At 45.3% G+C, this 26,481-nt stretch overlaps 2 non-coding genes across 2 annotated transcripts; one reads left to right on the top strand and one right to left on the bottom strand.

Moving 5' to 3' along the window:
* Nucleotides 1-13,116: 13,116 nt before the first annotated feature.
* On the bottom strand, nucleotides 13,117-13,189 carry trnaf-gaa (transfer RNA phenylalanine (anticodon GAA)). The gene has a single exon. It is a non-coding gene; the product is annotated as a tRNA-Phe (tRNA).
* Nucleotides 13,190-25,444: 12,255 nt separating this feature from the next.
* trnam-cau (transfer RNA methionine (anticodon CAU)) lies at nucleotides 25,445-25,516 on the top strand. Its single transcript has one exon. It is a non-coding gene; the product is annotated as a tRNA-Met (tRNA).
* The last annotated feature ends 965 nt before the right edge of the window (nucleotides 25,517-26,481 follow it).

A 26,481-nucleotide genomic window follows, 5' to 3' on the forward strand; every position in this document is an offset into this window, starting at 1 on the left:
TGATGTAACTAGTAGAGTGGATAAGGGGGAACCAGTGGATGTGTTATATCTGGACTTTCAGAAGGCTTTCGACAAGGTCCCACATAAGAGATTAGTATACAAACTTAAAGCACACGGTATTGAGGGTTCAGTATTGATGTGGATCGAGAACAGGCTGGCAGACATGAAGCAAAGAGTAGGAGTAAACGGGTCCTTTTCACAATGGCAGGCAGTGACTAGTGGGGTACCACAAGGCTCAGTGCTGGGACACCAGCTATTTACGATATGTATTAATGATTTGGACGAGGGAATTGAATGCAACATCTCCAAATTTGCGGATGACACGAAGCTGGGGGGCAATGTTAGCTGTGTGGAGGATGCTAGGAGGCTGCAAGGTGACTTGGATAGGCTGGGTGAGTGGGCAAATGCATGGCAGATGCAGTATAATGTGGATAAATGTGAGGTTATCCACTTTGGTGGCAAAAAATAGGAAAGTAGACTATTATCTGAATGGTGGCCGATTAGGAAAGGGGGAGATGCAACGAGACCTGGGTGTCATGGTACACCAGTCATTAAAAGTAGGCATGCAGGTGCAGCAGGCAGTGAATAAGGCGAATGGTATGTTAGCCTTCATAGCAAAAGGATTTGAGTATAGGAGCAGGGAGATTCTACTGCAGTTGTACAGTGTCTTGGTGAGACCACACCTGGAGTATTGCGTACAGTTTTGGTCTCCTAATCCGAGGAAAGACATTCTTGCCATAGAGGGAGTACAGAGAAGGTTCACCAGACTGATTCCTGGGATGTCAGGAATTTCATATGAAGAAAGACTGGATAGACTCGGTTTGTACTCGCTAGAATTTTTCTGGCAGGCAGGTTTGCCACTGCTACACGGGTGGCTTTAAACTGAATAAGGGGGGTGGGGTGTCGAATGGGATAGTGGAGGATGGAGTTAAAGGGAAAATTAGGGTAGAAGCAATAGGTACCAAGGTGAAATGTGGCAGGCAGACAAAACCAGGGCAAAAATCAAAAAGGGCCACTTTTCAACATAATTGTATAAGGGGTAAGAGTGTTGTAAAAACAAGCCTGAAGGCTTTGTGTTTCAATGCAAGGAGCATTCGTAATAAGGTGGATGAGTTGAATGTGCAGATAGCTATTAATGACTATGATATAGTTGGGATCACGGAGACATGGCTCCAGGGTGACCAAGGCTGGGAGCTGAACATCCAGGGATATTCAATATTCAGGAGGGATATAGAGAAAGGAAAAGGAGGTGGGGTAGCGTTACTGATTAGAGAGGAGATTAATGCAATGGAAAGGAAGGACATTAGTTTGGAGGATGTGGAATCGGTATGGGTAGAGCTGCGAAACACTAAGGTGCAGAAAACGCTGGTGGGTGTTGTGTACAGGCCACCTAACAGTAGTAGTGAAGTTGGAGATGGTATCAAACAGGAAATTAGAAATGCGTGCGACAAAGGCAAAACAGTTATAATGGGTGACTTCAATCTACATATAGATTGGGTGAATCAAATTGGCAGGGGTGCTGAGGAAGAGGATTTCTTGGAATGTATGCGGGATAGTTATCTAAATCAACATGTAGAGGAACCAACGAGAGAGCAGGCTATTTTAGACTGGGTATTGAGTAATGAGGAAGGGTTAGTTAGCAATCTTGTTGCACGTGCCCCCTTGGGCAAGAGTGACCATAATATGGTTGAGTTCTTCATTAGGATGGAGAGTGACATTGTTAATTCAGAAACAATGGTTCTGAACTTAAAGAAAGGTAACTTTGAGGGTATGAGACGTGAATTGGCCAAGATTGACTGGCAATTAATTCTAAAAGGGTTGACGGTGGATATGCAATGGAAGACATTTAAAGACTGCATGGATGAACTACAAAAATTGTTCATCCCAGTTTGGCAAAAGAATAAATCAGGGAAGGTAATACATCCGTGGATAACAAGGGAAATCAGCGATAGTATCAAAGCGAAGAATGATGCGTACAAATTAGCCCGAAAAAGCAGCATACTGGGAGAAATTCAGAGACCAGCAGAGGAGGACAAAGGGCTTAATTAGAAAAGGAAAAATAGATTATGAAAGAAAACTGGCAGGGAACATAAAAACTGACTGCAAAAGTTTTTATACATATGTGAAAAGAAAGAGATTAGTTAAAACAAATGTAGGTCCCTTGCAGTCAGAAACAGGTGAGTTGATCATGGGGAACAAGGATATGGCGGACCAATTGAATAACTACTTTGGTTCCGTCTTCACTAAGGAAGACATAAGTAATTTGCCGGAAATAACAGGGGACCGCGGGTCAAAGGAGTTGGAGGAATTGAGTGAAATCCAGGTTAGCCGGGAAGTGGTATTGGGTAAATTGAATGGATTAAAGGCCGATAAATCCCCAGGGCCAGATAGGCTGCATCCCAGAGTACTTAAGGAAGTAGCTCCAGAAATAGTGGATGCGTTAGTAATAATCTTTCAAAACTCTTTAGATTCTGGAGTAGTTTCTGAGGATTGGCGGGTAGCAAACGTAATCCCACTTTTTAAGAAGGGAGGGAGAGAGAAAACAGGGAATTACAGACCAGTTAGTCTAACATCGGTAGTGGGGAAACTGCTAGAGACAGTTATTAAAGATGGGATAGCAGCACATTTGGAAAGTGGTGAAATCATTGGACAAAGTCAGCATGGATTTACAAAAGGTACATCATGTCTGACGAATCTTATAGAATTTTTCGAGGATGTAACTAGTAGCGTTGATAGGGGAGAACCAGCTGATGTGGAGTATCTCGACTTCCAGAAGGCTTTCGACAAGGTCCCACATAAGAGATTAGTATACAAACTTAAAGTACACGCCATTGGGGGTTCAGTATTGATGTGGATAGAGAACTGGCTGGCAAACAGGAAGCAAAGAGTAGGAGTAAACGGGTCCTTTTCACAATGGCAGGCAGTGACTAGTGGGGTACTACAAGGCTCAGTGCTGGAACCCCAGCTATTTACAATATATATTAATGATCTGGATGAGGGAATTGAAGGCAATATCTCCAAGTTTGCGGGTGACACTAAGCTGGGGGGCAGTGTTAGCTGTGAGGAGGATGCTAGGAGACTGCAAGGTGACTTGGATCGGCTGGGTGAGTGGGCAAATGTTTGGCAGATGCAGTATAATGTGGATAAATGTGAGGTTATCCATTTTGGTGGCAAAAACAGGAAAGCAGACTATTATCTAAATGGTGGGCAACTAGGAAAAGGGGACATGCAGCGAGACATGGGTGTCATTGTACACCAGTCATTGAAAGTAGGCATGCAGGTGCAGCAGGCAGTGAAGAAAGCGAATGGTATGTTAGCTTTCATAGCAAAAAGATTTGAGTATAGGAGCAAGGAGGTTCTACTGCAGTTGTACAGGGTCTTGGTGAGACCACACCTGGAGTATTGCGTACAGTTTTGGTCTCCAAATCTGAGGAAGGACATTATTGCCATAGAGGGAGTGCAGAGAAGGTTCACCAGACTGATTCCTGGGATGCCAGAACTGTCTTATGAAGAAAGACTGGATACACTTGGTTTATACTCTCTAGAATTTAGGAGATTGAGAGGGGATCTAATAGAAACTTACAAAATTCTTAAGGTGTTGGACAGGCTAGATGCAGGAAGATTGCTCCCGATGTTGGGGAAGTCCAGGACAAGGGGTCACAGCATAAGGATAAGGGGGAAATCCTTTAAAACCGAGATGAGAAGAACATTTTTTACACAGAGAGTGGTGCATCTCTGAAACTCTCTGCCACAGAGGGTAGTCGAGGCCAGTTCGTTGGCTATATTTAAGAGTGAGTTAGATGTGGCCCTTGTGGCTAAGGGGATCAGAGGGTATGGAGAGAAGGCAGGTACGGGATACTGAGTTGGATGATCAGCCATGATCATATTGAATGGTGGTGCAGGCTCGAAGGGCCGAATGGCCCTTTGGGTTGGGGCTGCAATATGGAGCGGCCTCCAACAGGAGAAGACCGGGGACTCTGGTGCCGACTAACCTCGTCGCGGAGCAGGCCGAGTCCGGAGCGGGTGGAGCGGTGGTGGAGCGCTGCTGCTGCTGCTGCTGCGGCCCGACCTCCGGAGATTCGGAGGCTGCAACTGCGGGTCTGGCGGACGGCGACACCGGGAGCCCGCGGGTCCCTGGAGGGAGACCGCTTTTCAGGGCTCCTGCAACGGCGACTTCTCCCGCCCGAGTTGCGGGGTTGAAGAGCTCCTGGAGCGGGGCCTGACATCACCGCCCCGCGCGGCTTGGAATGGCCGCGGGACTCTGCGAGCGCACGCCGGGGGCTCTAACACCAAGACCCGGTGTGCGATCTTGCATCACCCGGCGTGGCTTTAATGGCCGCAGGATAATCGCCATCGCCAGCCGGGGGCTTTGACTTTGACTCTGACATGGGGGGGGGGAGAGTGCAGTGGAGAGATACGTTTTTTTGGCCTTCCATCACAGCGATGTGATGGATGTTTATGTAAAATGTAAATTATGTTGTGTCTTGGGTCTATTTGTTTGTAATGTATGGCTGCAGAAACGGCATTTCGTTTGGACCTCAAGGGGTCCAAATGACAATTAAATTGAATTAAATTACTCCTGCACCAAATTTCTTTGTTTCTATGTATGACCCTGAAACATCATCCATTCCCATTGGACGCCACCCATTCCTCCTCTCCAGGGATGCTGCCTGTCCCGCTGAGTTACTGCAGCTTTTGGAGTCTATCTTCGCCTCTCTGGAGAATGCGGGTTGGGCCCCATTCTTTGGAAAGTGAACCAAAGTGAACACACGTGACCAGATGGCGTCACATAAAAGTAATACATTAAAAACAAATTATTGTAAGAGATTCATCGTATTCGTTGCTATTTTCCTACCTGGGAAACTATAACGCATACGTCTGCGAAAGATATGGACATTCCAGCTTTTTAAAATTCACACAGTTTTGTAAGATAAAACCGAGCTATGAAAAAAAAAACGCTTCCATGTGAGGCCACACACGTGACCAGTCCTGTTTGACTCTGATAGGGCTCTTAAAAATAGCGGAGTCACGGGATATGGGGAGAAAGCGGGAACGGAGTACTGATTGGGGATGATCAGCCATGATCACATTGAATGGCGGTGCTAGCTCGAAGGGCCGAATGGCCTGCTCCTGCACCTATTGTCTATTGTTATTGACCTCTGACCCTAAACAAACACTGTCAGCGTAACATATAAAAATTTAACTCAATAAACTTCAAAAGAAAATATGTATCATAGATACAGTGCGAAACAATATAGATTAGTAGATTAGAATAAAGATGATAGACACAAAAAGTTATTGTTATTACATGCAAGCAGTAATTTAGAGCTCACTGGTTATACTATGATGACATGTAACATTAGAACATGTTACAGTAAAGTACTTAAGGTTGTCAACTGTGGCCATTTGTTACACACAAAGACAATTCTAGAGTATGGGGGTACAGCCTGCCTGGTCAATCATAAGATTTGTGGTGTGACAGTTTAATCGAATGATTTGCCATTTTGTTCAAAGATTCAATGATAAAAGGTGACTATATTGTTTTGTCGGGTGAAATGAAGAGGAAAGAAAAGCTGACAATAATGGCGGGCACCTTTAGCATGGGCTTTGGTTCATTTTTCACACCAACTGGAAACAAAAGGCACTGATCAGGCCGCTTTTGGAATATTATCAGCAATTTTAGACACCATATCTGAGGATGTGCTGGCTCTGGAGAGGGTCCAGAGGAGGTTTACAAGAATGATCCCAGGAATGAATGGGTTAACATATGATGAGCATGTGACGGCACTGGGCCGCAGAAGGCTGTGGAGGCCAGGTCAGTGGATGTAATTGAGTAGAGGCACAGATGGATAGATTTGTGATTAGTTTGGGGGTTATCAGAGTTTATGGGGAGAAGGCAGGAGAATGGGGTTAGGAGGGAGAGATAGGTCAGCCATGGTTGAATGGCAGAGTTGACTTGATGGGCCTGTGAGATTCAAATTCACAAATGCTCAGAGACAAAGTCAGATTTATCTTTGATAACTAGTTTATCTTATTTATTACATTTCTGCGCAGAAAAGGGTGCCCCTCTGTCGCCCTCTAGAGACACAACGAAGATGGAGATGCTTTCTATCTTTATACATTTCAGTTCACTTTTATCACACCCTCATCCCTCCCCATTGAGCTTCTTCCAATCATAACATAAAGCCCAGATTTCCACGAGAACTTCAAAGACACCTCCCCTGACGTCAAGGTTACCTCCTATTACATGCATCGCATGTGCATTTAAATTAGGCATCTTGTCATAGTGGGCGTGAGTACATATTCATGAAAGTTCATTAGTCCTGCGCAGATCTGTTTGATCTTTTGTACTTCTCAACATTGTTCTAATTTCTCTTAAAACTTCTACTGAAGTATTTCTATTGCTACCTTTTATCTAGAATTTCTCTCTGTTCTTTATATCGTTACTTTCTATTCTACTTGCAGTTTGGCTTCTGCTGACACCTTATTTCTTTCTAAGTTATATTTCAGTTCTAGTATAAATCAACCATCTGTATTAACCCTTTTCTCACAGGCCGAATGGCCTAATTCTGCTCCTGTCTCTTATAATATGAACTTTTAAACATTCAGTGGGATAACGTCTGATTTAAGGCACGTGTAACGTTGTTGGTTACAGGCGCCTTTGTACAATCCATGCAAGGTTGCCACCATTGCATGTTGTTTAGATTAGATTTAGAGATACAGCGCAGAAACAAGCCCTTCAGCCCACCTAGAACGCACCAACCAGTGATCCCCGCATACTAGCACTATCCTACACACACCATGGTCCCCGTTGTGCTCGGCCGACCAAGAAGGAGCACATGCGCTAAAAATGTTTCTGTCAGAGCAGAGTGGCGCAGCGGAAGCATGCTGGGCCCATAACCCAGAGGTCGATGGATCGAAACCATCCTCTGCTATTCTATCAATGGATACTTTTGAGAAGATACCGTCCGTTCACACGCGTGCACAACATATATTTCGTTTCATTCGGGGAAATTCCTATTTCAACAAACGCTTCGCTTCATTGCATTATTTTATGAGTTTTATTGCAGAATCCGTGGGTGACGTCATGGTCCCCGTTGTGCTCGGCCGTTGACCTATTAATTCATAATATTCTCTGCTGCATGAAGCTGCGTTCTGGTCATGTGATTGGAGTAGAATTAGGCCATTCGGCCCATCAAGCCTACTCCACCATCAATCACGGCCGATCTATCTCTCCCTCCTAACCCCATTCTCCTGCTTTCTCCTCATAACCCCTCCCCATGGTATAGAACAGGAAATGGTGGAACCAATGGTTCAGCTCCTGTGTTCTTCATTGCAACTTTGAACATTCATGTTCAGTAGCAGAGAGAGTGGGGGAGCGGGGAATGGGTAGAACAAGGGGGATATCTCTGATAATCACTGAAGGGTAGTAGTCTACGGGACAGGTGGTGGGAAATGGGATGCGAGTAGATGAGCAATATCTGGTCGGCATGAAAATAGTGGGCCGAAGAGAATTTGTTCTGGAGGAAGTCAATGTCGGAGTGAAGGGAGAGTGAGGAGAGAGAATCCACGGGGAAATAGACAGGTAGCTGACGGCACTGGGTGTAAGAAGGAACTGCAGATGCTGGTTTAAACCGAAGATAGACACAAAAAGGTGCAGTAACTCAGTGGGACAGGCAGTGTCTCTGGAGAGAATGAATGGGTGACGCTTCGGGTCGAGGCACTTCTTCAGACTTCCCCATTCAGTCACCCATTCCTTTTCTCCAGAGATGCTGCATGTGCCGCTGAATTACTCCAGCTTGTTGTGTCTATGTTCGGCACTCGGTGTAAACCAGGCAGAAGGCAGGCCACACTATTCCATCGGCGAGTGGGGAACGGAACCGTCTCCAGTGCAGTGTGACTCTGTGACTCGACCACAGTCCCGCTGCTGCTTGTGACAGCAAATACAGAACACGACTCGCAGTTCCGGTTGCATACGTTTAGAAAATGAAAGATTTTTTCCCTCTTTATTAAAGAATTCAACACGAGCATGCACTTGAATAAGTGACCGGATCGCGGATGAAGCACAAGTCAAAGAGTGGGAAGTGAATGTTTTGAACATTGCACGTTTTTGGTGAAATTCTGCAACCTTATGTGACTAACCCACAAACAACACTTTCCCGCTCTTTCTTCTTCGACTCGCTTCAATTTATCCTTTCCTCCTACCCTTCCACTGAGTCACAATGAATATTGCACCACGGTTCCTCGTTAGTATAGTGGTTAGTATCCCCGCCTGTCACGCGGCAAACCGGGGTTCAATTCCCCTACGGGGAGAAGGTTTTCTCGTTCTAAATTTAACTTAAATTCCAAGATGTATTTTACACATTTTGATTTCTAAATAAACAAAACATTTGTTGCTGAATTGATCTGTTTAGTGAATATTCCGAATTAACACAATACATACAGTACGGGAGCTCAGAAACAGCCCCTTCGGCCCACAATATCAGTGACTAACATAATTCCAAATTAATCTAATCAAATCTGAAGAAGCGTGTCAACCCGAAACGTCACCCATTCCTTCTCTCCAGAGATGCTGCCTGTCCCGCTGAGTTACTCCAGTCTATCATCTTTATTCTAATCAACTTGCCTACCCGTGATCTCTATCGTATCTGCTTCCACCACCACTCCTAGCAGCGCATTCCAGGCACCCAGCTCTCCTCATCCCATACATCTCCTTTAAACTTTACTGCTCTCACGTTAAAGCTGTGGCCTCAAGTCATTGAGATGTCCACCCTGGGATAAAGTTTGTCAGTGGCTATCATATCTATATCTCTCCTAACTTTATATACCTCTGCCCTCCATTTCTGATGAACCAGAGAAAACAATTGCAGTCTGTCAAGCCTCACTTTGTAGCTACTGGCCCCTATCCCATGCATGGCAGACAGGTTTTCATTCTGTTAAACCTCTTCTGCACCCTCTCCAAAGCCCCCACACCCTTCCTGTAACAGGGAGAACAGAGTTGAATGCAAGACTCCAAATGCAACTTGACAAAAGTCAGAGAGAGCTGCATTGTGACATCCAGGGTTGGAGAACCGTGAGGCCCCTCTGACCCTGATACACTGGTGGGAAGTAAAGATCTTAGAGCAGAGCAAGATGGGTTACTCTCACGCAAACACGTAGTACGCTCATGGGCTGATTCATGGGTGATTATCGGACCCATTTTAGCAACCAGTCCCCGCCATCTTGCTCCGCCATCTTGCTTCCGGCCAAAGATCGGATCTTTGTTTCCGCAGCGGGGAGAGGGAGTGCGCGGCCCGGGGCAGCGGGTAGAGGGGGTGCGCGGCCCGGGGAGAGGGGGTGCGCGGGCCGGGGCAGCGGGAAGAGGGGCATAGGAGGGGGGAAGACATTGTAGTGTGGGGGCAGGCGAGGGAGTGCCGGGGGGAGTTGAGGGGTGGGATAAGGCCTAGCGTGTGTGAAGTTGCGGAGAGGTTTACAATGTTTCTTATTTAATGTCCCTTGTCTAGTCTGAAAAAAAGTTAATCATCGGATCAGAAGAAATATAATTGTGTGTGTTATATGATTATATACATTTATATCACATTCATGTATGTTTGTTTATAAACATTTTATTCTTTAACAAGAATTAACAGAATTATGAACTAACAGAATTATGAATCTACCCCTATATCACACACAAAAACTTCCCCCGCAATGTCAATTACCCTGCGGGTCGGGTCGGGTAGGTTCCGGTTACTACAAAATCAACTCAAACACTGCTTGTGAGCCATTTAAAAGGAAATGATTTAAAAAACATTAAAAACAAGGCACCAGAGTCAAATTTTGTTCTTGACAAGAAGTATGAACTGACAGAATTATGAATCTAACCCTATATCACACACACAAACTGTTGCCCCGCAACATTGATTAAACTGCGAGTCGGGTCGAGTCAGGTAAGCTCCGGTTATAAAATGGGCGGGGAAAATGCCCAGGATCCCTTCCGTAGCGTACTACACGTCAGCCCATTGTATTTCGCAAGAGTAGCCTATCCTGCTCTAAGATCTTTGGTGAGAAGTGACCAAGGAGGTCACCGGATGTAGGAGCGAACTATGAGGTGCTGCTCCTCCAATTTGCGCTGGGCCTCACTCTGGCGTTGGCGGAGGCCCAGGACAGAAAGGTCGGATTCTGAATGGGAGGGTAGTTGAAGTGCTGAACCGCCGGGAGATCAGGTTTGTAGGTTGGGCGCTCTTAGCCATTGTCGTTTTATTTCACGATAAAGAAAACACATCTTGCAGTTCATTGTCTCCAATAAATGTAACCAAAGGGTGTAAAAGGTATAAAATCCTTAGATCCCCAAAAATGCAGAGTATTCCTGAACTATTCGCTGGATAGACATATGTATGCTATTGATAATGGTTAAAGAAAGTGTCGCCCAACGTGGGGCTCGAACCCACGACCCTCAGTCGGTCTGATTCTCTACCGACTGAGCTAGCCGAGCATTGATCAGACATTTTCAGTGTCTAATGTCAGGAGAATCATCCTCTCAAAACACCAAGGATCTACGTCTGGTGAGAATTGTTGTCTGTGGGTGTAGAAGATAATCACAAGCGAGATGTTAATCAAACTGTCGTTCGGCCCAAGCGCAACATCTCACACTTTCTCCGTTTAAATGCCATTGTCCATTCCTCTCCTGTAGGGGGGTTGCACGTAAGGTCACTGGTCATAGGGCTTGACGCACGGAGCCGTTCAATCCATCTGGATGACATCCGTCACTTCCGGTATATGTTATTAATGCTAGAAACGCGTACTTTCCTACCTGTTAAAAACCGCCAAAATGTTGAATTTTTGTACTGAAAAAATTGTGGGAGTCGGGGTAAGTGTGAGAGACATGTACCCAACTTTAGAATTCCAAACGTGAAGCGAAATGAAGGTATAGGGTGATTTCACGAAAGGTCACTGGATCATAGACCCTCACCCACGTGACCGCAAAATCCAACTGGGGTACAAACGTCCCTTCCGATACATGTTATTGATGCTGAAAACGCGAACTTTCAAACCTGTTAAAAACCGCGAAAACGGCCCGTTTTTGAGCTGTAAATAACTGTGCCAGCCGGGGTGACCGCGAGACACAGTTATCTTACTTTACAGTCCAGAAGATAAAGAAAAACGAAGGTAAAGACAAGAGAGCGCTTAAGGCAAAACAATATAAAGATCGAAAACATCGGGAATTATCTCGTTTGCTCGGTGCATTTCATCAAAACATCAATAATGCCTTAGTTTTGATGAAATGCAGTGAGCAAACGCGATAATTCCCGATATTTTCGATCTTTATATCTGCACCGCGAATGTCCGCTAACCACTTCCCTGTTTTTGTCCCTTCAGCTCCCTCTTGTATTACCTTTGTTTTTATCTATTTTCTGGACTGTAAAGTAAGATAACTGTGTCTCACGGTCACCCCGACTGGCACAGTTATTTACAGCTCAAAAACGGGCCGTTTTCGCGGTTTTTAACGGGTGTGAAAGTTCGCGTTTTCAGCATCAATAACATGTACTGGAAGTGACGTTTGTATCCCAGTTGGATTTTGCGGTCACGTGGGTGAGGATCTATGATCCAGTGACCTTTCGTGAAATCACCCTATAGAAGTGCTTGGTAAACATTGAAAATATTGGGAAATATCGCGTTTGTTCACTGCATTTCATCAAGTAAGGCATTATTTGCGTTTTTTCTTGATTCCTTTGGCATCTAAAAATTCTGGCTAAATTTTCAGTAGTAAATCTGGCTAATTTTTTCTTTAGATGCGTTTTCATTTTGTATGTAAAACCCCACGAGAACCATGGGCAATTAAAAAAATTACAGCCAGATTTATCACTTCTGAAACTTTTTAGATGCCAAAGGAATCAAGAAAAAACACAAATAATGCCTTAATTGATGAAATGCAGTGAGCAAACGGCCAATGTTCGCTAAGCACTCTGGCTGTTGTTGTCCCTTCAGCTCTTGTTTCTATCTACCGTCATTTCTCCTCACTTTTGGAATTCTGAAGTAGGCTAAATGTCTCACACGCTTATCCCGATTTCCATAATTATTTACAGCGCAAAAATTGACAATTTCTGCGGGTTTTAACGGGCCCGCTACGCTGGAAACAATGGTAAGTGCCTACCTGCAGTTCATCGCGTGTAATCCATTTGGAGTAGCGTAGCAACAGTACGGGTCATGGGTCGTGACCCGACTGCCGTGAAACCTCCCTATAGAGAAGCGAAAACTGAACGGACTACAGCAGCAATAGTGCTTGGTAAACATTGGCCGTGCAGATATCGGAATTGAAAATATTGGGAATTATCGCGTATGCTCACTACATTTCATCAACAGTATGGCATTATTCGTGTTTTTTCTTGATTCCTTTGGTATCTAAAAATTCTTAGAAGTGATAAATCTGGCTGTAAATTTTTCTACAGATGCAGTTTCATTTTGTATGTAAAAACCCACTTGGGAACCATGGACGATTTAAAAAAAAAAATACAGCCAGATTTATCACTTCTGAAACATTTTAGATGCCAAAGGAATCAAGAAAAAACACAAATAATGCCTTAGTTGATGAAATGCAGTGAGCAAACGGTCAGTGTTCGCCAAGCACTCTGGCTGTTGTTGTCCCTTCAGCTCTGGCTTCTATCTACCGTCATTTCTCCTCACTTTTGGAATTCTGAAGTAGACTAAATGACTCACACGCTTATCCCGATTTCCATAATCATTTATAGCGCAAAAATTGACAATTTCAGCGGGTTTTAACAGGCCCGCTACGCTGGAAACAATGGTAAGTGCAGTTCATCGCGTGTACTCCATTTGCTGTACTGTAGCAACAGTATCTTCGTGGCTCGTGACCCGAGTGCCGTGAAACCTTCCTATTTATGTAGCTCAGCTACATCCCGCCATGTACCATGCACGAAACAGACTCGTTCTGAAAGGTGAGCTACATGGCCAATTTATTTTCCGCACGTCTGTGATATTTGAGTGTAAACCGGGGTACCTGCTGGAAATTCAATAAGTCACATGCAGGCAGACTTGAGCGGCACTGACAAATGCGCTGGAATAAATCATATGAACTCATATGAACGCTGATTTAAATTTTAAAGTCTTAAATACCATTGCCGAAACCCGGGATTGAACCAGGGACCTTTAGATCTTCAGTCTAACGCTCTCCCAACTGAGCTATTTCGGCTACTTTACCACTGCAGAAGGAAACTCAGTTCACTTCCAACTCATGAATCCGGGCATAGTCGTTCACCTAATTCTGCGTCAATTTTATATAACGCACCGTGTTCATCAGATGTGGTAATCCAGCTGCTGAACATTTTTGTCATTTCCGAATACAGATCCCACCAGACAAGAGAAACATAATTCTTGCCATCTTCCACCTCAGTCACTGAACCACAGGGACAGAGGGGGAGCAGAGGGGTTTTCCCATTGATCTGATCGATACTGAAATGTCACCTGCCCAATGTCGCCTTTCTTCAGTTCCTCTGGTCACCCCAGATCCTCTGGTCACTAGTACATCAGGAAGATTGGTAGTTTCCTCCTTAGTGAAGACGGATCCAAAGTACCTGTTCAACTCATCTGCCATTTCCTTGGTCGCCATAATAAATTCACCCTTTATTCTTCAAGGGTCTAACTTTGGTTTTAACCATTGTTTTCCTCTTCACATACCTAAAGAAGCTCTGACTATCCTCCTTCATATTCTTGGCTAGCTTACCTTCGTACATTTTTCATTGACTGAAATGAGTTTCGGTAACTCCTTAGTTACCGAAACACATCCAGGGATGCACTTGATCCCAGTTGCCTATACACGTCCCATGCATCCTTTTCTTTATTTACCTCGTCAGCCAAAGCTTCCTTCCGGTTGCATGCTTTGCCTTTCACTCTAACGGGAACATACATATCCTGAGCTCTCTTCAGTACACTTTTAAAAACATCCCACTTGGCCGATTTTCCTTTACCCTCAACCTGCTCCAGTCTACTTGAGCATTTTAACACGTGGACCCACTCGGTCCCTATCCATGACTATCTTAAACCTAATTGAACTGTGGCCACTGGACACAAAAGGCTCCACCACAAACTATTTATTAACGCGCCCATCGCAATGTCCCAATACTGGATCCAGCGTTGCCCTCTCACGATGTGGAGGCCTCTACACACTGCTTAAGAAAACACCCCTGAACACATTTGCGGAATTGCACCCCATTTAAACCCTTCACACTATGATTTACCCAATCTATATTGGGAAAGATAAAATCCCTTACTACAACAACCTTATTTGACCTGCACCTGTCTGCAATCTCATGGCTCATTTGATTCTCTAATTCCCGTTGACTGTTCGGGGGTCTGTAGTGCACCCCAACAAGGTGATCATCCCTTTCTTGTTTCTCAGCTCCACCCATATAGACGAACCGTCCTTAATCTCACCTCTGATCACAGCCGTGACATCCTCCTTGACCAACAATGCAAACCCTCCCGCTCTTTTTCCCTCGCCCCTGTCTCCTGTCACCCCGGAATATTAAGTTGCCAGTCCTGTCCCTCCCTTAACCTGGTTTCAGTCATGGGTACAATGTCCCATTCACTCGTACCCTCTCCATGCCCTAAGCTCATCTGCCTTACTCGTCAGTTCCCTGCATTAAAATACGTGTAGTTTAAACCAACCATCCTTCCTCGCTCTCCGCCTTTCACCTGTCTGTTCTGTCCACTAATCTGTACCACACCATATTACTGGGACCGAAAATTGTAGGTTAATTTTTCAACCATTGGGTACCTGATATTGAAAAATATAATGCTTAAGCTGTCGGATGCCTAGTACTCGATGATTGTGTTCATCTATCCCTAGATGCTGCAAGCGATGTGAGCGGTCCTCGATGGATATTTATACGATTTTCTTACCGTGGAAAAAACATGAAAAGTTGGCATTTCCAAAAGGGCAATTCAAATGTCTTGGTGTGGTGTACCATGGAAGAGGTGTTGTTCATCCTACAAAGATCGAAACAACTCGGGGACCAGATCAGATATATCCAGGAAAACTGCGGAAAGGAAGAGATGAAATAATTGGAATCCTGGCAGAGATACATGAATTATCGTTCGCGAGCGGTAAGGATTCTGAAGACTGGAGTGTGGCCAATGACCTTTCTTTAAAAAGATATGTACAAAAACCTGGGAATTACAGACAAGAATGCTCTCATTTGTGGTCGTTAACAGTGTGGGGGAAGGGGGGGGGGGTCAAAAGCGTGGACGTTGGTGCAGTTAGCGTAAAAGAGAGTGTAGGAAAGGTCACGTGAAAACTAACAGGGCAGGGGGATGGGAACTAATGCAAGGAGACAAAGGGACATAAAGGGAGGACAGAAGCAAAAGGTAGAAGGGAGATAAGGGAAATAAACCTGAAAGCTTTGTGCCTCAACGCGAGGAGCATTCGAAATACGGTTGACGAATCGAATGTGCAGTTGGTAGTTAAGGAATAATGTTTTCCGGATTTCCTCAGAGGTGATGAAGGCAGAGAATGTTACTTTGCCAGCATCAAAATAAGATACATTCCAGGCAGGCAAAGTGTGCGGTTTCCAGCGCCTTGGGGTTCTCGTTTTACGGTTACAATCCGATGACCGCAATCACGTTGAATTAATTCCTCCACCTGTGGTCGCCGTCTGTCTTGAAACTGGGCACCAGAAGCCCCGAGACAGTGCCAGGAATTTGAGACCACCGTGTTCAGTGAAGTGTACTGAATGAAATCAGACAAGTAACTTGAGGCGCAGAGTTGGATCTGATTGAGTTTGAAACAATATTCCCTTTGCTGGAACAAAGCCGCTCCCAAATCCCATTCCTCAATTTCGCCACGATTTGATGTTTCGCAACCATAATTTTAAAAATAATCACAACCTGTTAACAGCGTGGATTTCACTTGCCTGATGTAATCTGTTTCGAAAAAAATTCAAAGTCTCTATTTTTAACTCTTTTAAAACTTCACTGTCCCGGCGGAGATGGTAAATGGTATAAAATCTCCGGGATTGTTCTGCCCCAGCATTTCATTCCGGGAGATTATAGGTTGCATACGGTGACGTGGCTGAGAAGAGAAAATGATAGACATGATAGAGAGATATCACAGTGTGGACAAAATCTTGTACGTGATTGTTGCTGTCGTTGGAGTCCCTGGTAAGTGAGCAGAATAATTATTTTGTTATAAATCCGTGTCTTAATGTTTTGTCCTGATGCTGATCATTTTTGCAAGTTTCCCAAATGATGATCGGTGTACACGAATGTCAGTGATATTAATCCTCTCCGTTGAAGTCACGCCGAATTTATTTTAATTTTTACCGTGCTCCCTCTCTATAAGAAACCAACTCTCTTTCCTTGTCAATCTCGAGACCCACTAGAATGTTGTTCTTGACTTCAGTGGCACCTTGCCTTGAGTTGCCTCACTGCTCGGGAAAGGCAGCTATCCGGAGATGTGTGGCTGAGAGGGGTTTACTTTGTGAAGTTCACAATTAGGTGAATTTCACAGTGGAGTTTCATTATGGAGTCTCACAATGGAGTCTGTCACAGTCGGTATTAAACATTAAATTCCTTCCATTTGGCCTATAAACCAATGACAATGAGATTTTAAAAAATATGTTATATTGTGAATTCTTGTGTGACTGTTATTTGGACACTTAGGCTATTTAAAAATGTTAATCTATTCTTAAGAAATTGATAGATGTTTAGATGTAGTAATTGAATTTTGTAATTAGCTACAATTAGGTAACTAACTAATTATATGCTTTAATTTCCATTCAACTAAGTAAGATTGTTTCATATTTGTTTCAGAATGCTTCAATCTATAATAACTGAAAATCTCTTTCAGTTCTCTTAATTTTTAAGAAAGGTATGGGCTTTTGACTGTTCTCGATGGCAGCTTTTGTGTTGTCAATGGAAAAGCAATAGGGGACAAGATGCTAATTTCCGAATATGTAAATGGCCATAACTTTTTTAATACTGAAGATATGAAAGTGAATTAGGTGTCAAATTTAACTTCTTTTTCTGCTTTATATGATGGGATAAATTACAGACTTGATTTTTTAAATCTCAACATTTTGTGACATTGATAGTATAAGGCTACATTTTGGGTTGTGTAATGAACCATATTTATAAGAGAACTTGAGGTAAAAGAACCACTCGGAGGTAATGACCAAAATATGATAAGATTTAACCTACAATTAGAAAAGGAACAGGTGAAACCGGATGTGTCGGTATTACCGCTGAGTAAATTGGCCGACCGAGGCACGGAGGAGCTGCCAAAGATTGACCGATAAGGGGCTTTAGCAGCAATGGCAGGTATTTCTGCGAATAATTCGGAAGGTGCAGGATCATTTCATTATAAAGAGAAAGAAAGATTCCAGGGGAGAATAAGCCGACAAAGGCTGACAAGGGAGGTCAAGGACAACATAAAAGCAAAGGAGAAGGCATATAACATTGCAAAGATGAGTGTTAAGTCAGAGGATTTGGATGTTTTTAAAGAACCACAACAGTTAACTGAAAGGACAATACTGCGATAAAAGATGAAGTACGAATATAAGATGTCCAGTAATATAACAGTGGATAGCAAGAGTTTCTACGGAAATATGAAGAGTAAAAAAAGAGGCAAGACTGGACGTTGGGCTGCTAGAAAATGATGCATGCTAAGTGATAACGGACAATCAATAAATGGCAGTGGAATTGGATAACTGTTTTGCATCCGTCTTCACAGTGGAAGACACCAGTAGTGCGCGTGTGGTCCGAGAGACCCAGTGGGTGAAAGTTGTGGAGTGGCGATTACTAAGGAGAAGGTGCTGGAAAAACGGAAAGGTCTGAAGGTGGATAAGTCACCTGGAGCGGATGGACTGCACCACTGGGGTCCGAGGGAGTTGGCCTCAGAAATTGAGGAGGCATTATTTAGTTGTGTTATTTCAAGAATCACTAGAGTTAGGGTGGTTCCTGAAGATTGGAACATTGTGAATATCACCCCGCTGTACAAGAAGGCAGCAAAGCAGAATAGTGGAAACTGCAGGCCGGTTAGCCTGACTTCGGTGGTTGGTAATATTTTAGTCAATTACAAAGGATGAGGTTACGAGGTACTTAAAAGTTCACTGTGAAACAGGTCGAAGTCAGCATGGTTTTGTGGGGTAGATCTTGCCTGACGAGTCTGCTGGAGTTCCTTGAGGATTTTAATAGCAGGCCAGACAGGAGAAACGCTGTTGATGGTATTTAACTATATTTTGAGAAGGGCAACACTCTTGAACTTTAGATAAATCATGCTGAGTCAGCCATCAAGAACAAGTTCAGTAATGGGCCCATATCGTCGAGTGAGGCCATATGAGTGGAGCTGAGGAACAAGAACGTGATGATCTAAAGACCCTGGAATAGTCACCGGGAATTAGAAGAACAAATGTGCCAAGAGATTGCAGAGAGCTGCAGGCCGAATAAGGTTGTTATAGTTGGGGATTTTAACGTTCCCAATATAGACTGGGAGATCATAGCTTGAAGGGTTTAGATGGGGTGCAATTCCTCAAAAGTGTTCAGGAGAGTTTTCTTAAGCCGTATGTGGCACTTCCCCGCCAGATGTTCCAGGTCCGGAGAGCTGGAGTTGGACAGGACTGCCACGTCTGAGCACCACGCAGAATTGACCATGAGGCAGACGCCCCTTCCTCTCCCTTTCTCAGATGCCAGTGTGCGGCCCATACGGTGGATGGAGAAACCTTCAGGCTGGACCGCTGAGTCTGGGGAGCTTGTGGTGGGCCATGTCTCTGTGAAACAGAACACAGAGCATTCCCTCAGCTCCCTTTGATAAAGCAGCCTTGCCCTTAAGTCCTCCACTTTATTTTCAAGGGACTGTACGTTGGCCAAAAGGGAGAGGGGCCGAAGTCCCCTGCGCTTCAGTCTGACCTGAAGTCCTGCCCGTCGGCCACGTTTCTGGACACAATGGAGGCTTCCCCCTTTGAATCCAGGTACTGTATTTACTGCTGTTTCTGCGGACCTGCGCTGGAACGGGCATTCCTCATAGACCGCAGCTCCAGCTCCGTTACGATCGGGGGTTCCCCCAAAGTCGGCCGCTCCAGCTTCATTGTTTCTGGGAAATCCAGCCCATCGGCTCTGTGGGTCATCCCGGGGTCTCCAGGTACCGTACATGGGATTCTCAGTCAGGTTGGGAGTTTTACAGCCAGCGTGGGGAAGTTTAAAGCGTGGCTCACGCAGCTGCGGGTGATCGCGAAATTGCCAGCGTTTTCAGCTGCCCAAGCAGCTTGTGTGAAACGGCACCGATTACTGCCGTTTCCCTGATCCTGGTGAGTTGATAGAAGTTGGAGGTGAACCTCTTCTGTTCTGGTGCTCCGCAGGCAGGCGCCATCTTGCGGTCTCGCTCAAGTTCCCTGGTGCAGGTTATTTGAGGGGAAATGAACATCGGCCGTGGGATGTTTTTAAAAGTGTACTGAAGAAAGCTAAGGATGTGTACGTCCCGGTTATAGTGAAGCGCAAAGCAGGCAAACGTAAGGAAGCTTGGCTGACGACTGAAATTGAGACGTTAATCAAAAACAAGGCTGCATGGGACAAGTGTAGGCAGCTGGGATCAAGTGCACCCTTGGAGGAGTTTCGGGAACTAAGGAGTGAACTAACACGGATATCAGAAAGGCAAACAGGGACCAGGAGATAGCTCTGGCGGGTAGCATTGAGGGCAATCCCAAAATATTTCATAAATGCATAAGGGGGAAAAGGGTTAGAGAGAGAGTGGGACCTCTCAGGAATCAAAGCGGTCACCTCGGTGTGGAGCCACAGGAGATGGAGCCACATGGTCCTAAATTAGTATTTTCCCTCTGCACATACCGAGGAGAAAAGCAGTAGGACGGAAGAAATTGGAGCAGTCACTGGAAGTGTTTTGAGAGTAGTCAAGGATACCGTCGAAGAAGTACTGAAGTTACTGTCGTGTTTGAAGATAGACAAATCTACAGGAACTGATCAGATATATCCGAGGAAATTGTGGGAAACTAGAGGGGAAATTGCGGGAGCCCTGGTAGAAATTTACGAATCGTCCTTAAATACAGGGGAGGTGCCGGATGGCTGGAGGGTGGCAAAGGTTGGGCCTCTTTTCAAGAAGGGCTACAGGGGAAATGATGGGAACTATAGGCCGGTGAGCTTAACATCTGTAGTTGATAAGTTACTGGAGAGTATTCTGATGGATATGATATACAGGCATTTGGATGGGCAAGGGCTGATTAGGGATAGTCAGCATGGTTTTGTATGTGGGAGGTCGTGTCTCACAAATCGGATTGAATTTTTTGAAGACGTGACCAAAAAGGTTGATGAGGGCAGAGCTGTAGATGCTGTGTACATGGACGTCAGTAAAGCATTTGGCAAGGTTCTCCATGGCAGGCTGCTCTGGAAGGTAAGATCGCAGGGGATTGAAGGAGAGATTGCTGAATGGATAGAAAATTGGCTCCATGAAATGAAGCAGCGGGTGATGTTGAAAGTTTGCATCTCGGACTGGAGGCCTGTGACTAGTGGTGTGCGTCAGGGTTCGGTGCTGGGCCCCTCACTGTTTGTCACCTACATCAATGATTTGGATGAGAACACACAGGGCGAGATTAGCAAATTTGCTGATGATATACATGTAGTTTTGCAGATAGTGAAGATGGTTGTGAACAATTGCAACAAGATCTGGATCGATTGGCCAGGTGGTCGAAAGAATTGTTGATGAAATTTAATGCAGACAAGTGTGAGGTGTTGCATTTTGGGGCGTCGAACAAGGGCAGGATCCACACAGTAAATGGTAGGCCTCTGGGTAGTGTTGTGGAGCAGAGGGATCTAGTAGTACAGGTGCATATTTCCTTGAAGGTCGAGTCACAGGTAGATAAGTTGGTCAAAAAGGCTTTTGGCACTTTGGCCTTCGTCAGTCAGAGTATTGAGTCTCGTAGTTGGGAGGTCATGTTGCAGTTGCATAAGACGTTGGTGACACCGCATCTCGAATATTGTCTTCAGTTCTTGGCACCATGTTTTCGGAAAGATATTGTCAAGCTTGCAAGGGGTTCAGAAATAATTTACGAGGATGTTGCTAGAACTAGAGGGTGTGCACTATAGGGAGAGGTTGAGTTGGTAGGGTCTTTATTCCATGGAGCGCAGGAGGATGAGGGGAGATGTTATAGAGGTGTACAAAATCATGAGAGGAATAGATCGGGTAGATGCACAGAGTCTGTTGCCCTGGGTAGGGGAATAGGGGACCAATGGACATTGGTTCAAGTTGAAGAGGAAAATAGTTAATAGGAATACGAGGGGTATCCTTCTCACACAAAGGTGGTGGGCGGATGGAACAAGCTGCCAGAGGAGGTAGTTGAGTCTGGGATTATTCCATCGTTTAAGAAACGATTAGACAGGTACATGGATAGGACGGGTTTTTAGTGGGATAGGGATCAAGCGGAGGCAAGTGGAACTGGGTCATGGTTGTCCGCTGTGGGCGAGATGGGCCGAAGGGCCTGATTCCACACTGTATCACTCTATGACTATGACGCCAATGCCCAGTGTCTGTTCACTTCCCTTTTTGCAGTGAATTTAATGGCGATTGTGATTCTGTCCCGGGGAAAATGCGGCCTCTCCACCTGCACCACTCGCTACCTGGTGGCCATGGCAGCGTCCGATCTTCTAGTCCTCATCATCGAGGTCATTTTGTATCAGATCCGAATATATTACTTTCGGTGGACTTTCCTGGCCATCACCCCTGTGTTGTGTGTTACCCTGGTGCTAAAGTATGCAGCTAGAGACTGTTCTGTCTGGTTCACCGTCATTTTCACGTTTGATCGGTTTGTCGCCATTTGTTGCCAGAAGCTGAGAACAAAATATTGCACCGGGAAAACTGCGGCCGCGGTTCTCGCAACAGCCGGCGTTCTGATGCTTCTGAAAAACGTCCCTTTCTACTTCGTAAGTGGACCCGCTAGGATCATCGACAATGTCCCATGGGGCTGTAAAAGGTTGGCCAGTGTTGCAGCTACCCCCGGATGGGGGGCATTTAACTACTTCAACAAGGCTTCCAATCCGCTCGTCCCTTTCGTTGTAATTCTAATGCTCAATGGTCTGATAGTCCGCCAAATTTTAGCGGCTAGTCGAGTCCGCCAGGGGTTGAGGGGTCTGAGCAAGGAGGAGAGCCGCAGTGACCCGGAGATGGAGAGCAGGAGAAAGTCTGTGGTTTTACTCTTCACCATCTCCGGCAGCTTCATCGTACTATGGCTGACGTTGGTTTCACACTTCGTCTATAGTAAAATCAGAGGAAATTCAAAAGGTCCGAATGTTGCTGCTCACATCGCCTTCGACGTCGGGAATTGGCTGAGTGATCTCAGCTGCTGCACGAACACATTTATTTACGTGGCCACCCAGTCCAAGTTTAGAGAGCAGATGAAGGGAGCGGTGAAATATCCGTTCGCTTCCGTGCTCCGGCTCATGAATAAATGCGCGCGATGAGAGCATCCTACAGGCGGATGCAGCCTCTCTGGCCGTGCTCGTGATCCTCACATTCACACCAGATTTTCCTGGACGGATGATCACATCGAGGGCCACGGCTCCGTGACCTCAATCCCCTCACAGTGAGAACTGCACATTTGCCCAGTCTTCCCGACTCTGTACACAGTCTGGTGTAAACTCCGGCCAAGAACACACCCTCCCTGCATAGTGGAGACTACTCTGCTGTAAAGTTTGACCTAGTACCAATCGTTCCATTCTCATCTTCAATGGGAACCCATCTGATGTGAACTCCACTCTGGGACCGTTTGTCCGATATCACTCCGCAATGGGGACAGGTCTAGGGCAAACACCGCCTTGCGACCAATAGTCCCATCTCCCTCCGCAGGCCCGATATGCTTCTTGAACGTCGTCCCTCTGAATAAAAAATGCAGAGAATGATCCTTCAATCTCCCACAACTGAGCGTGTTCTTCCACCAAGGATCACCTTCCGATCTCCATGCTGAGCGTGGTTCATCTCTTGTAATCTCCCTCTGTGTTTGGGCGTCCGTTCCCTAAGATCGGCCTCACCCACCCGACACTGACACTTCAGTTGACAGTCGGTCCTCTTTCATCCGTTTATTATCAAAGTTAGATACGACTCACCTTCCACACTCCTTCATTGCCATGCCCAACCGTCCAACAGTGCCTGCGGATGCCCGTGCTGATGCTGTAGAGACATGGCGTGGAAACAGACCCTTCGGCCGAAACTGCCAACACCGACCGACATGTCCCAGCAATAAATATGTGGCACGAAGATCCAACCTTGTCACTTTTTGTAGATGTACATGTATCAAGATTTTGTGGCCGTTAATAAATTCAAAAGATTTTCCCAGCATCGTATATCACCCACCTGTGGGGAAGGGAGGGAGGGAGGGAGAGTGAGAGTTGCACGGCCAAGATGGGTCTATGTGATGGATAGAAAGAGAGATGAGGAGGAGTCCAAACATCAAGCGGGGTGATTGGGTGAGAGAGACATTGGAAGGAGGGCAATAAATAGATTGGAGATAGATAATGGAAACTTTCTTGGTATAAATGAGCTTCTCAGCAAATATGACCCACTTTAGCAGAACATGTCAAACGCGTGCGAGAATCACAAGAAAGTCACAAGAGAATGTCAATCTCTCTACACGCACACAAAATGAATTTATTCAACCGGAGAATTTGTCCAAATGAAAATCCTTGATGAGATTTGAAATGCCTAATATTATTCAATCATTGTCGATGCCACTCCAGATTATTCACACAAGGAACAAACCACTATGATTATTCGGTATGCAAAAATTGTAGATAGTTCAACATTTTCAATTGGTGAAAGGTTCATTTTTATTTGATAATTTCAGCAAGAAAACTGGGATTGAAATTGCCACTCAAATACTGACCATTTTAGAAGGTTTTACGTTGGATTTTCATGTCTGCATTGGGCAAGCTTATGATAATGGATCAAATATGTCTGGAAGGTATAATGGTGTACAAGCAGTTGTACGAGAGCTTAATTCAAACTGCATTTTCTCCAGCTGTGGAAATCATACAATAAACCTTATGGGTATTGACTGCTCCGTCATGCAAGGAAGCAGCTACTTACTTTGGAACGATTCAACAAATGTACAATATGTTCAGCAGCAGTCCACAAAGGTGGGAATTTCGAAAGCTGCATCTTCCCGTTTCTCTGCATGGAATGTCCAATACTAGATGGTTTGCGCGTATTGACCTGTTGCACAACATTTAGATTCTGTAAGAAAAGCTTTAACTGAGCTTGAACGTCCAAATCATACAACACAATCGCGAAGAGAACTGAATGGGATTTTGAAGTAATGTCTAGATTTGAACACGTTCTGTTGTCATCTTTATGGTTGAAGTGACTGACAATGATCCACCAAACAAATCTGGTAATTGAATCATGTAATTCCACACTTGATGTTGAGAAGCATAACATTGAAAGTTTTACGAATGATATTCGACAAATTCGAGAACAATGGACTTCAATCCTGACAGAATCTAGATTAGTAGCAGAGAATATTGGAATTTCATCTGAATTCTCCACGTCCACTATCCGAGTATGGGACACCACCCCTCCTCCCCACCGATTTGCAGTCTAAAGAACCATCTCCACCCCTTTCCGCTTTCCGCAGAGGCCGTTCCCTGCACAACTCCCTGGTCCCATCTGAACCCCTTTTCGCAGAGAACATTCTCTCCGCAACTCCCTGGTCAACTCGACGCTTCCAACCCAATCCTCCCCCTTCCCAGTTACTTTCCTGTCCCAATCTCCCCCCGCCCACCCTCACACCCTCGACTCCGTCTAAGGAACCCGACAGTCTTTTCCGGTGCGGCAGAGGCAACAAGGCAACAAGGCGATTTCCTTGTATGTATACATACTTGGCTAATACAATTCATTCAATTCAATTCATTTTGTGTCTATCTCCGGGGACCGGATAAGTTCCGCAAAGAGTCAACGTGATCTGCTGGCCTTTCAACACTGAAGGAATCTGATATTCAGTTAATCGCATTGACGGGGTTGGGAAATTAATGGGATCTGGGGATTGGACAAAATAACCAGCCGAGTGTGGGTGAATCCTCGGCTGCAGCTCAGTCGGTGCCCGCTGCTTTTACATTGAAGTGTGATCGGAAGATCGGCCCGAAGGAATGTGGGAGAGACACAGAGCAAGATAAACAGAATATTCAGCAACAGGGCTGCTGGGACGGGATAATTTAAATAATTTAAAAGTCATTGTGAAAACCTCTGGAACGGTGTATCCGAGCGGGACAGGCAGCACAGTTATAACAACGGGATGGGGCAGAGAGTAAGAAATAAAGAAAGTCAGATGGAGGAAAAATGGAAGACAGGAGTGGGTACGTGAGAAAAGAAAAGAAAGCCGACAAACGGCGTGAGGTAAGTGATGAAAACAACGAAATTAGCAAAAAGGAGCAAACACGCTAAGAATGTTTCTGTCGGAGCAGAGTGGCGCAGCGGAAGCGTGCTGGGCCCATAACCCAGAGGTCGATGGATCGAAACCATCCTCTGCTATTCTATCAATGGATACTTTTGAGAAAATACCGTCCGTTCACACGCGTGCACAACGTTTATTTCGTTTCACTTCAACAAACGATTCGTCTCATTGCAGTATTTTATGGGTTTTATTGGAGAATCTGTGGGTGACGTCGTAGCCCCCGTTGTGCTCGGCCGTTGACCAATTAATGCACAATATTCTCTGCAGCATGAAGCTGCGTTCTGGTCATGTGATTGGAGTAGAATTAGGCCATTCGGCCCATTACGTCTACTCCACCATTCAATCACGGCTGATTTATCTCTTCCTCCTAACCCCATTCTCCTGCTTTCTCCTCATAACATCTCCCCATGGTATAGAACAGGAAATGGTGGGGCCAATGGTTCAGCTCCTGTGTTCTTCATTGCAACTTTGATACAGAGATAAACACGTTCATGTTCAGTAGCAGAGAGAGTGGGAGAGCGGGGAATGGGTAGAACAAGGGGGATATCTCTGATAATCACTGAAGGGTAGTAGTCTACGGGACAGGTGGTGGGAAATGGGATGCGAGTAGATGAGCAATATCTGGTCGGCATGGAAATAGTGGGCCGAAGGGTTTTTGTTCTGGAGGAAGTCTATGTCGGAGTGTAAGGTGAGTGAGGAGAGAGAGTCCACGGGGTGAATACACGGGTTGCTGACGGCACTGGGTGTAATAAGGAAGTGCAGATGCTGGTTTAAACCGAAGATAGACACAAAAAGGTGCAGTAACTCAGTGGGACAGGCAGTATCTCTGGATGGAAGGAATGGGTGACGCTTCCGGTCGAGACCCTTCTTAAGACTTCCCCATTCAGTCACCATTCCATCTCTCCAGAGATGCTGCCTGTGCCGCTAAGTTACTCCAGCTTTTTGTGTCTATCTTCGGTACTCGGTGTAAACCAGACACAAGGCAGGCCGCACTATTCCATCGGCGAGTGGGGAACGGAACCGTCTCCAGTGCAGTGACTCT

Source organism: Leucoraja erinacea, unplaced genomic scaffold (assembly GCF_028641065.1).
Source record: "Leucoraja erinacea ecotype New England unplaced genomic scaffold, Leri_hhj_1 Leri_428S, whole genome shotgun sequence".
In the NCBI taxonomy this organism is placed as follows: Eukaryota; Metazoa; Chordata; class Chondrichthyes; order Rajiformes; family Rajidae; genus Leucoraja; species Leucoraja erinaceus.